Here is an 11582-nt window from a genome sequence, read left to right on the forward strand (position 1 = left end):
GCCCCCGATATAAATTGTCATCATTTCTGTGTCTTTGCCCAATGTCTAATTGGCAGGTCTAGCTTAGCTTTCTCAGCCTTTTAAATCTCCATTTATGTTGCATGCTTCAATGAACTCATTTCTGCTTCATAAGGAATTTATGATTAAAAAACATGGAAATAAATTAAACAACATTCCCCCAATTTTACCATGATCACCTTATATACATTTCATTTAGAGTGGGCACCTGGAAGCTGTGGAATGTCATTTTGAATTCCATACTTTCACAACTGAATATTTTTCATCTCCCAAAGAAAGTGAAAAACACCAGACCATCATAATTAGAACTAGAAAAACCATCCACTTTATGGCCTCTTTCACCATGCCTATGGATCACTTACATGTAGTCCTTGCTCACCCACTTGTGTCAGGAACCCCCTCCTAACCACTCCTCCTCACTGGGGCATCTGTTTCATCACAACCTTACACTATGGACTACATGGCTCACAGAAGGGCTTGGATCCACTTCCCTTTTTCACATTGTCTGTCCCCACCTATCCTCATAGTTTTCCAGTCCATCCACGTGGGAGGCAATTTCATAATTTTAACATGGGGATAACACAATTTGAAAACTGCAGGAAAATGGACATTGTTTCATTCTCTTCAGGGAAAGAAGATGAACTTTCCAAATACAAATGCTTTTACATATGACCATTGCCTATGCTGGCACTTGGGAGGAAAGAGAAGTAAATGGGTTGGAGGAAATGCAAAGGAATTCTTTTCTAAAAATGTTTTGTAAGTAAATTTTGTTCCTTGCCTTAGGATCTTAACCTATATCTATAACTGTCTATCTACATAAACACACACACACACTAACATGCAGGCACCCACACCCACACCCACACCCACACCCACACTCACACCCACACACCTCATGGCTCCTAAAATAAAATTCATTTTTTGGAAGTTGTGAAAAATCATTTTCTGCCTGGCTTTTTTCCCTTTGTTTTTCCTGAACTAGAATCCAATTTGAAAAGGAGCTTCTTAAGGAATATAAAACTGCACAGACATCCAGAAGTCCCTGGTCAGTACTGAGGTTCTCTGGCAGAATTATCTCAGGGCGCTTGGTCACTGAGCTCCCCTTGCACCAATGTCAGCTGAAGACACAGGGATAAAGCAGAAAGTAAGGATCCAGGCTCGCACTTTCCACAGCTGCTGATCCTGCGAATTTAACTTCAAAAGGTAACTAACTTATTCATTTAAAACTCTGTCACTTTAGGTCTGAAGTATTCCTAACGGTTCTATGAGTCTTCGCAGTGAGGACAATCGCCTCTCAATAGGTTAACCAGCCACAACCCACAAAATAACGCCCCAAATTTCCAGGACCAGAGAATGCTGACTCCTGCTCAGACACTCTCAAATTTGGCCCCTCCCCAAACCTTCCTGTTCCTCATCCCAAGAAGCTTTTTCCCTGTGGCCACCAAGAATCTTCTAGTGGCCCCAAGTAGAAATCCAGTCTCTAGGAAGCTGAAGCCATGCTGTCTGTCACAAACCTGAAACCTTGGTACCTGCAAATGAAGACACTGGCAGAGATATGAAGTGCCTTTCAGGAGGAAGTTCGCCAAAAGCGCCCGAATCGGAAACTTGCTTGCTGTAGCACCTATACCGTCTTTTCATTTGGGTAAGAATTTCATTGACTGCAAAGAAAGATACTTGGCAGAGCGCACGAAATGCCCTTTAGAAGGGAAGTTCGCCAAGGGCACCCAGAATCTGAATTTTCATTGCCGCGGCTCCCTTACTGCCTGGTCGGAAGTCTATCGCGGCAAAGAGCTGAATGCTGGGAAAGTGCTACCGCAACTAGCTGCAATCTGAGGAACTTGAAGATGCCCTGCAATTAACACCATTGCATCACGCTGCCCCCCCCCCCCCAAAAAAAAAGAAGCAAGGAGGGAAATGGCTTGAGACCCTTACCTGGAGGAGAAAGCACAAAGGAGGAAGCGAATCCATTTGCTGCGGTCTTCCGGATCCCAATCAGCGAACACCTAAGGAAACTGGAATCCTTTCTGCCTGCTTATAAAGGCACAGAGTTTAACCTTTGCGTATCGGTGTGGACAATTTCACTGCAGGTTGCACAAATCTACCAGTTTGGCTCTCAGAAGTCTTGGGCAGCAATGGGGTTTTTTCGTTGAGCTCCTTCAAGCCCTTTGAGAAGTGCTTGCAGTGGTCAGGGAGCCTCTCTGGGGATCCTTCCTCCCTAAGGGAGAACAGAGCAAGTAGAGTGTTCAGAATCAAGACTAGGCTTTCGGTGCTGAATTTTTCCTTAACCTCTTCATAGGTAACAATTCCGCAAGACGTCCTTTTGGCTACGAATTATTTGTAAAAGTTCCGAAGCCTGAGCAGTGCACAGTTTGCTGCTCAGCAGAATCAGCAGGCACTGAGTGCGCACAAATGTGCGCATGGCTGAATCTCCAGGACCAGAGCTCCCGCGACTCTGCAAGACTCCCCTCCTCTGAAATCAGGTCCTCTGTTCTTTTTGCAACTCTTGGAGTAACTGCAAGTGGAACGCCACTTTCCAGGAAGCTATTCCCATGTTATCCAAACTCACGACTGTGGCTCACCTAGAAGTCTCTTTTCGCGGGAGGTTCGCCAAGAGCATAGTGAATCTCGTGTTTCCTTGAAGCAGGGTTTCCATGCTGCCTTTCTATCCTTTTTCTGAGCAGAGCTTCCTCCTGGTCCTCTTCTGTAGCAGCCAGATCGTATCCTGGAGGACTGGAGATTCCCTGCAATTGTACTCCCAGTCCCATGTTTTCCAATTACCAAGGAGACAATACGCGGAGAAACTTACCGGAAAGATTTTGAGTGCAGAAAATTATGGCTGCTTTGAGCTCTCACGTGAATAGGTTGTCTGGGAGTTGTTTTAACCTGGCGAGTACAACCCACTCTGCCCCTAGCGGTGAGCCTCCAAGACCGCAGTGTAAATTGTCTTCATTTCCTTCTCCAGCTCCTCTTCCCATTTACTGAGGTCTGGGAAGCATTGCAAGCTGAAACCCGTAGACTTGGAGGTTATTAAAGTCTCTTTAGTGATGTGTTCCCTGCCCAGGAGGGTATGTGTAGCAGTAAGGCATAGAATTTCAGCTTGAGATAAGCAGGTGCTCCACCACTAGTCCTTTGCAGGTTGCCCAAGAGAACCATTTTGGGTTTGTATAGACAATTTTCTTTCTGCTAAAAAAAGGAATTTATGAGCAAAGCAAAAGTGACAAACGGAATCTGTAAGTTCAGCTATAGGGAAGGGAAGTAAAGGGAGCCCTGGTCATCATCCTTTTCCAAATTGCAAATCACGTAGATTATGATTGTCATGCCTGGTGTTATTAACTAAGGCCTTGTTCTAGCTGGTTTTGTGTCTTCTTGACACAAGCCAGAATCAGCAGAGAATGAGCCACAGTTGAGGAAATGCTTCAGTGAGATGCAGCGGTTAGGCATTTTCTCCATTAGCGAATGGTGTGAGAGAACCCAACCCTTTCTAGGTGATGCCAGCCCTGGGCAGGTGATGCTGGGTTCTGTAAGAAAAGCCACCGTTGACTTTTTGCTCTGCAGTGCCTGGAAGGACCTAGTACACTGTAGGTGAGAAAAGAATAGGGCACTGGGCTGTGAGGTCTTGCCAGCTGCCTTCACCTATGTAAAACTCACTCACCACTATGGGCAAGTGATGAACTGGTTTTCTCATTACTATATAGCAGGAAATTAAGAAACAACCGAGGGACGTACAACAATTTTCCTGCTCAGACAGGGGTTCCATGAAGAGTTGTAAGTAATGTATATCTTTCTGATGTCTGACCTTAAAACTGTCCAACCTCCTTAATTGCAAAGTGTGCTTTATTGGTTCTCAGGTTACTGCTCTCTTCTAACAGTGAGAATACAATCATCTAATCTAAGTCTGAATTGGGTAAAAGTCATTGATCTTTCACAGTGGCTTTGCACACCACAACTTCGGTACTTTGTCCAGTTATGAGATTTTGCGTTAATTAACTGAAAAGAAACTTCATTGACCCAGGCTGAGAACACGTGTAAACATAAATGAATGCCATATCCTCGTATGACCACAGGGATTGACCTATCTGGGAAGGTAAAGGAATGAAAAAAAAGAGAAAAAGACAGACACATGGACACAGAAAATCTCGGATCACATAGTCTTGACTCTGATGGAGAAGTCATAGCACTTCAGAAGTGCAGTGTATTTATTCTATACAGTTAACAGGGGGGTGTGGTTATTTCATACAGCTGAACAAGGAAGCAGGGTTAATTAATCTTGGTAGGAGCAGGCTGCCTTTGGGAACACTCTTCAGGCTAGAAATATGAAGAGGTGAGAAAGCTACAGTGAAATCCTCTGTGTGCTCTGTCAATATTTGCATTCAGATCCATGGAAGGCTTTGCCATCCCCCAGAACCTCATCTGAGGAAAGCTTTGCCACTCCCATGGCGCTGAGGCCTTGGTCCTTGACATGACCGTACCCATCCCAACAATACTCTACTTGCTTCCTACCGTAACATATTTATTATTTTAAAATGACAGAAACCCACCCATTCCATTATTCTTTATGTGCAAATGAGTTTTAAAGATTTCTTTTTATTTATATATTTGTGAGTAGACTCTATTTATGAGCAGGTGTCCACACAATTCATAAAGCTACAGAAGATCGTCATCTGCAGATGGAGCTACAGGAGGTTATGAGTTTCCCAACTTGGATGCTAGAAACTGAACTGATTGATGTTCTCTTAAGAGTACAGGTGCTCCACCTAAAAGCTCTAGAACAAAAAGAAGCAAATACACCCAGGAGGAGTAGAAGGCAGGAAATAATCAAACTCAGAGCTGAAATCAACCAAGTAGAAACAAAAAGGACCATAGAAAGAATCAACAGAACCAAAAGTTCTTTGAGAAAATCAACAAGATAGATAAACCCTTAGCCAGACTAACGAGAGGACACAGAGAGTGCGTCCAAATTAACAAAATCAGAAATGAAAAGGGAGACATAACTACAGATTCAGAGGAAATTCAAAAAATCATCAGATCTTACTATAAAAGCCTATATTCAACAAAACTTGAAAATCTTCAGGAAATGGACAATTTCCTAGACAGATACCAGGTACCGAAGTTAAATCAGGAACAGATAAACCAGTTAAACAACCCCATAACTCCTAAGGAAATAGAAGCAGTCATTAAAGGTCTCCCAACCAAAAAGAGCCCAGGTCCAGACGGGTTTAGTGCAGAATTCTATCAAACCTTCATAGAAGACCTCATACCAATATTATCCAAACTATTCCACAAAATTGAAACAGATGGAGCACTACTGAATTCCTTCTACGAAGCCACAATTACTCTTATACCTAAACCACACAAAGACACAACAAAGAAAGAGAACTTCAGACAATTTCCCTTATGAATATCGATGCAAAAATACTCAATAAAATTCTGGCAAACCGAATTCAAGAGCACATCAAAACAATCATCCACTATGATCAAGTAGGCTTCATCCCAGGCATGCAGGGATGGTTTAATATACGGAAAACCATCAACGTGATCCATTATATAAACAAACTGAAAGAACAGAACCACATGATCATTTCATTAGATGCTGAGAAAGCATTTGACAAAATTCAACACCCCTTCATGATAAAAGTCCTGGAAAGAATAGGAATTCAAGGCCCATACCTAAACATAGTAAAAGCCATATACAGCAAACCAGTTGCTAACATTAAACTAAATGGAGAGAAACTTGAAGCAATCCCACTAAAATCAGGGACTAGACAAGGCTGCCCACTCTCTCCCTACTTATTCAATATAGTTCTTGAAGTTCTAGCCAGAGCAATCAGACAACAAAAGGAGACCAAGGGGATACAGATCGGAAAAGAAGAGGTCAAAATATCACTATTTGCAGATGACAGGATAGTATATTTAAGTGATCCCAAAAGTTCCACCAGAGAACTACTAAAGCTGATAAACAACTTCAGCAAAGTGGCTGGGTATAAAATTAACTCAAATAAATCAGTTGCCTTCCTCTATACAAAAGAGAAACAAGCCGAGAAAGAAATTAGGGAATCAACACCCTTCATAATAGACCCAAACAATATAAAGTACCTCGGTGTGACTTTAACCAAGCAAGTAAAAGATCTGTACAATAAGAACTTCAAGACACTGAGGAAAGAAATTGAAGAAGACCTCAGAAGATGGAAAGATCTCCCATGCTCATGGATTGGCAGGATTAATATAGTAAAAATGGCCATTTTACCAAAAGCGATCTACAGATTCAATGCAATCCCCATCAAAATACCAATCCAATTCTTCAAAGAGTTAGACAGAACAATTTGCAAATTCATCTGGAATAACAAAAAACCCAGGATAGCTAAAGCTATCCTCAACAATAAAAGGACTTCAGGGGGAATCACTATCCCTGAACTCAAGCAGTATTACAGAGCAATAGTGATAAAAACTGCATGGTATTGGTACAGAGACAGACAGATAGACCAATGGAATAGAATTGAAGACCCAGAAATGAACCCACACACCTATGGTCACTTGATTTTTGACAAAGAAGCCAAAACCATCCAATGGAAAAAAGATAGCATTTTCAGCAAATGGTGCTGGTTCAACTGGAGGTCAACATGTAGAAGAATGCAGATCGATCCATGCTTATCACCCTGTACAAAGCTTAAGTCCAAGTGGATCAAGGACCTCCACATCAAACCAGACACACTCAAAATAATAGAAGAAAAACTAGGGAAACATCTGGAACACATGGGCACTGGAAAAAATTTCCTGAACAAAACACCAATGGCTTACGCTCTAAGATCAAGAATCAACAAATGGGATCTCATAAAACTGCAAAGCTTCTGTAAGGCAAAGGACACTGTGGTTAGGACAAAACGGCAACCAACAGATTGGGAAAAGATCTTTACCAATCCTACAACAGATAGAGGCCTTATATCCAAAATATACAAAGAACTCAAGAAGTTAGACCGCAGGGAAACAAATAACCCTATTAAAAATGGGGTTCAGAGCTAAACAAAGAATTCACAGCTGAGGAATGCCGAATGGCTGAGAAACACCTAAAGAAATGTTCAACATCTTTAGTCATAAGGGAAATGCAAATCAAAACAACCCTGAGATTTCACCTCACACCAGTGAGAATGGCTAAGATCAAAAACTCAGGTGACAGCAGATGCTGGCGAGGATGTGGAGAAAGAGGAACACTCCTCCATTGTTGGTGAGATTGCAGACTGGTAAAACCATTCTGGAAATCAGTCTGGAGGTTCCTCAGAAAGTTGGACATTGAACTGCCTGAGGATCCAGCTATACCTCTCTTGGGCATATACCGAAAAGATGCCTCAACATATAAAAGAGACACGTGCTCCACTATATTCATCGCAGCCTTATTTATAATAGCCAGAAACTGGAAAGAACCCAGATGCCCTTCAACAGAGGAATGGATACAGAAAATGTGGTACATCTACACAATGGAATATTACTCAGCTATCAAAAACGAGTTTATGAAATTCGTAGGCAAATGGTTGGAACTGGAAAATATCATCCTGAGTGAGCTAACCCAATCACAGAAAGACATACATGGTATGCACTCATTGATAAGTGGCTATTAGCCCAAATGCTTGAATTACCCTAGATCCCTAGAACAAACGAAACTCAAGACGGATTATCAAAATGTGAATGCTTCAGTCCTTCTCTAAATGAGGAAAAAGAATACCCTTGGCAGGGAAGGGAGAGGCAAAGATTAAAACAGAGACTGAAGGGACACCCATTCAGAGCCTGCCCCACATGTGGCCCATACATATACAGCCACCCAATTAGACAAGATGGATGAAGCAAAGAAGTGCAGACTGACAGGAGCCGGATGTAGATCGCTCCTGAGAGACACAGCCAGAATACAGCAAATACAGAGGCGAATGCCAGCAGCAAACCACTGAACTGAGAATAGGACCCCCGTTGAAAGAATCAGAGAAAGAACTGGAAGAGCTTGAAGGGTCTCGAGACCCCAAAAGTACAACAATGTCAAGCAACCAGAGCTTCCAGGGACTAAGCCACTACCTAAAGACTATACATGGACTGACCCTGGACTCTGACCCCATAGGTAGCAATGAATATCCTAGTAAGAGCACCAGTGGAAGGGGAAGCCCTGGGTCCTGCTAAGACTGAACCCCCAGTGATCTAAACTATGGGGGCAGGGCGGCAATGGGGGGATGGTTGGGAGGGGAACACCCATAAGGAAGGGGAGGGGGGAGGGGGATGTTTGCCCGGAAACCGGGAAAGGGAATAACACTCGAAATGTATATAAGAAATACTCAAGTTAATAAAAAAAAAAAGAGTACAGGTGCTCTAAACCCCTGAGCTATCTCTCTATTCCAGATACTGATTGATTGATTGATTGATTATTGGTTTTATTCCTTAAAACACTTCCTTAGAAATGTAATTGCCCATTTCTAAGCACAACATCACTTGCTACTTGAAACGGAATGACAAGGAGAAACAGTAGAAACAATGAGTCATTGCCCTTTTGCAACCTAACCACACAAACTCAAGCCTGTCAACTCCACGTGTGTAAAACAACCTGCCTAATGTCATGCTTATTTTCTTAAAATCTCTTGCCCAGAATGCCAGTAGCAAATCACTGAACTGAGAACGGGACCCCTGTTGAAGGAATCAGAGAAAGAACTGGAAGAGCTTGAGGGGGCTCGAGACCCCTTATGAACAACAATGCCAACCAACCAGAGCTTCCAGGGACTAAGCCACTACCCAAAGTCTATACATGGACTGACCCTGGGCTCCAAACTCATAGGTAGCAATGAATAGCCTAGCAAGAGCACCAGTGGAAGGGGAAGCCCTTGGTCCTGCCAAGACTGAACCCACAGTGAACGTGATTGTTGGGGGGAGTGCGGAAATGTGGGGAGGATGGGGAGGGGAACACACATATAGAGGGGGAGGGGGAGGGGTTGGAGGATGTTGGCCGGGTAACCGGGAAAGGGAATAACAATAGAAATGTAAATAAGAAATACTTAAGAAAGATAAAAAAATTTAAATCTTTAAAAAATAACATTCTTTAAATATCCAGATTAAAAAAAAATCTCTTGCCTAGTCAACTCACCTGGTAGTTCTAGAGTATAAAGCAAGAAGGCAAACTGTGTCTGAGGTCGAGGCCTTTCAGGAGCTGTCCTGGCTTGGATTCACTAGTGAATACATGTCCACTCTTTTCCTCTCTTTGGTATTGGGTCTTTATTCCAGAAAGCTTCCTGCAGGGAAATCATGGGACTGGGGGAACAGCTCTTTCAGGAATGTGCCTGCCTCCCAAGCATGAAGACTAAAATTTGCTTTCAGCAGAAAAGCTGGATGCAGCAGTGTGCATCTGTTTTCTTAATACTGGCCAAGCTGAGACAGGAGGATTCTGTCAAAATCAGTGAGTTCTAGGTTTAGTGAGAGAACTAAGTAGTCATGGTTCCTGGAGATGACACCCAAGGTTGTCTTCTGGCGTCCACATACTTACATACCTGCATACATGTATGCACCTGCACACACGGAAATGGATGTGTAAACAATTTGACACTTATTTAGGTACAACTACATAATGGTGGGAGGATATTGAATTATAGGAGGCCTTGACTCTCTTGGGTATAAAGTGAACATTCCATAGGTGAGGGAATTGTTTTATAATGTAAAATACAAAGCACATTAAATGACAATTTGTAATGCTAGTTGTGCATTTAGAATATGCCATGATTTTTAAATTCTTTTGAAGATTTAATTTTATTTTTTGGTATATACATGTTTTACCTATGTACTTCTGTGCACCATGTGCATGTTTTGTGCATGTAGGCTTAATATTCCTTACAATGGGAGTTACAGCTGTTTGTACTGGAGTTGGGAACCAAACCCAGATCCTATGCAAGAACAAACACTTTTAACCCCTGAGCTACCTCTCTAGACCAATCAATTATGTATTTATTCATTTTTAGTGACTATTTTATGTATTTACATTTCATATGTTATCCCCTTTTCCTCCTCCCCCCCACTTCTCTGAGGATGCTTCCACTCCCACCCACCCACTCCCATCTCTACACCCTGACATTCCCCAACACTGGGGCATCAAACCTTCACAGGACCAAGGGCTTCTCCTCCTGTTGATGTTAGACAATGGCATCCTCTGCTATATATGCAGTTGGAGCCATGGGTCCCTCCACATGTACTCATTGGTTGGTGGTTTAGTCCCTGGGAGCTCTGGGGGGTCTGTTTGATTGATATTGTTGTTTTTTCTATGGGGTTGCAAATCACTTCAGCTCCTTTAGTCCTTTCTCTAACTACCCCATTGGGAACCCCAGGCTCAGTCTGATGGTTAGCTGCAAGCATCCTCATTTGTATCAGTAAGGCAGAGCCTCTCAGGAGACATCCACAGCAGGCTCCTGTCAGCAAGCACTTCTTGGCATTACCAATAGTGACTGGGTTTGTTGCTGCATATGGGCTGGATCTCCACATGGGGCAGTCTCTGGATGGCCTTTCCTTCAGTCTCTGCTCCACTCTTTCTTTGTCCCTGTATTTCCTCCCATGAGTATTTTTCCCATATTCTAAGAAGAACTGAAGCATCCACATTTTGGTCATCCTTCTTCTTGAGTTTCATATGTAGACCCATCAATTTTAAAAGTGTTTCTGTTCTCATACTTTTACAGTAAAATTGTGTCCTTGACTGGTACACAGTCACAGCTATGTTCTCTTACATCCTTGGTTGTGACAGTTCAGTTTCTCTAATAATTCTATTAATATGTTTTGAAAGGTACAAATTTGTTTATGTAGTGTATATGATATAAACCATAAATTGGCAGGACTTCATTAGTCACGTAGCAACATTTGAAGACATTAGAACTTGCTATATCCCTGTAGGAATCTTATCTCCAAGTTTGAAGGTGCAAAGTCACCTGGAACAATTGTTTAAATAAGAATGATAGTATACATAGCCTTTAGCTTTTTTAGTATGTGTGTTAAGAATTGTATAGTGAACTGGGGAAATGGTTTACTATGTACGGTGCTTGATGGACAAGCATGAAGTTGGGGGTTCAGACCTCCGGGGCCCCCATAATGACTACTCAGGTTAGCAGCCTGCCTATAATCCCAGCACTCGGGAAGCAGAAAGAGGAGATCCCTGAAGGAAGCTGCCTACCTAGACTCAGTAACTGAATGGGTGAACTCTGGGTTCAAGTGAGAGACCCTTCCTTAATAATCACGTGATTGAGGAAATAACCTGCCATTATACTGCCTATACTGGACTCTGATGTCCCCCTTACTTCAATTTCCCATGTAGCTGAGCTTGTAAGTGCTTGATATGGAGTTCATATGGAGCACCAGTTTCAACAGAGCCATTTGCTTCAAGTTAGACATTTTTCATATCTTTGACACTTTGCTAACCTTTGTGGGAGGTCTCAAGATGGAAGCTGAGGGAGTATTCTGTTCTTTAGTTGAGTCTTTAAATCCTATTTCTGTAGGAGTGGGACCCACTGAGCCATCTCACCAACCAGAGTGTATTTTGAATTCTTTGAATTTTCACCATGAGTGTG

At 42.5% G+C, this 11582-nt stretch overlaps 1 long non-coding RNA gene across 3 annotated transcripts in view; it reads right to left on the bottom strand.

The window, feature by feature from the left end:
- The window catches only part of LOC100911253 (uncharacterized), a 105674-nt gene extending 102788 nt beyond the window's left edge, over positions 1 to 2886 (bottom strand). Inside the window, exons 1-3 of one of the 3 annotated variants that reach the window (XR_015646692.1) lie at positions 2825 to 2886; positions 2598 to 2748; positions 1951 to 2233 (exon numbers count right to left, since the gene is read on the bottom strand). This is a non-coding gene — a long non-coding RNA (uncharacterized LOC100911253). Of the gene's footprint in view, positions 1 to 1950; positions 2416 to 2597 lie in introns of those variants that run through there. The other 2 variants (XR_015646698.1, XR_015646694.1) reach the window with 2 other exon arrangements.
- Positions 2887 to 11582: the final 8696 nt, after the last annotated feature.

This window comes from Rattus norvegicus, chromosome X, assembly GCF_021556685.1.
Source record: "Rattus norvegicus strain SHRSP/BbbUtx chromosome X, alternate assembly SHRSP_T2T, whole genome shotgun sequence".
Taxonomy (NCBI): domain Eukaryota; kingdom Metazoa; phylum Chordata; class Mammalia; order Rodentia; family Muridae; genus Rattus; species Rattus norvegicus.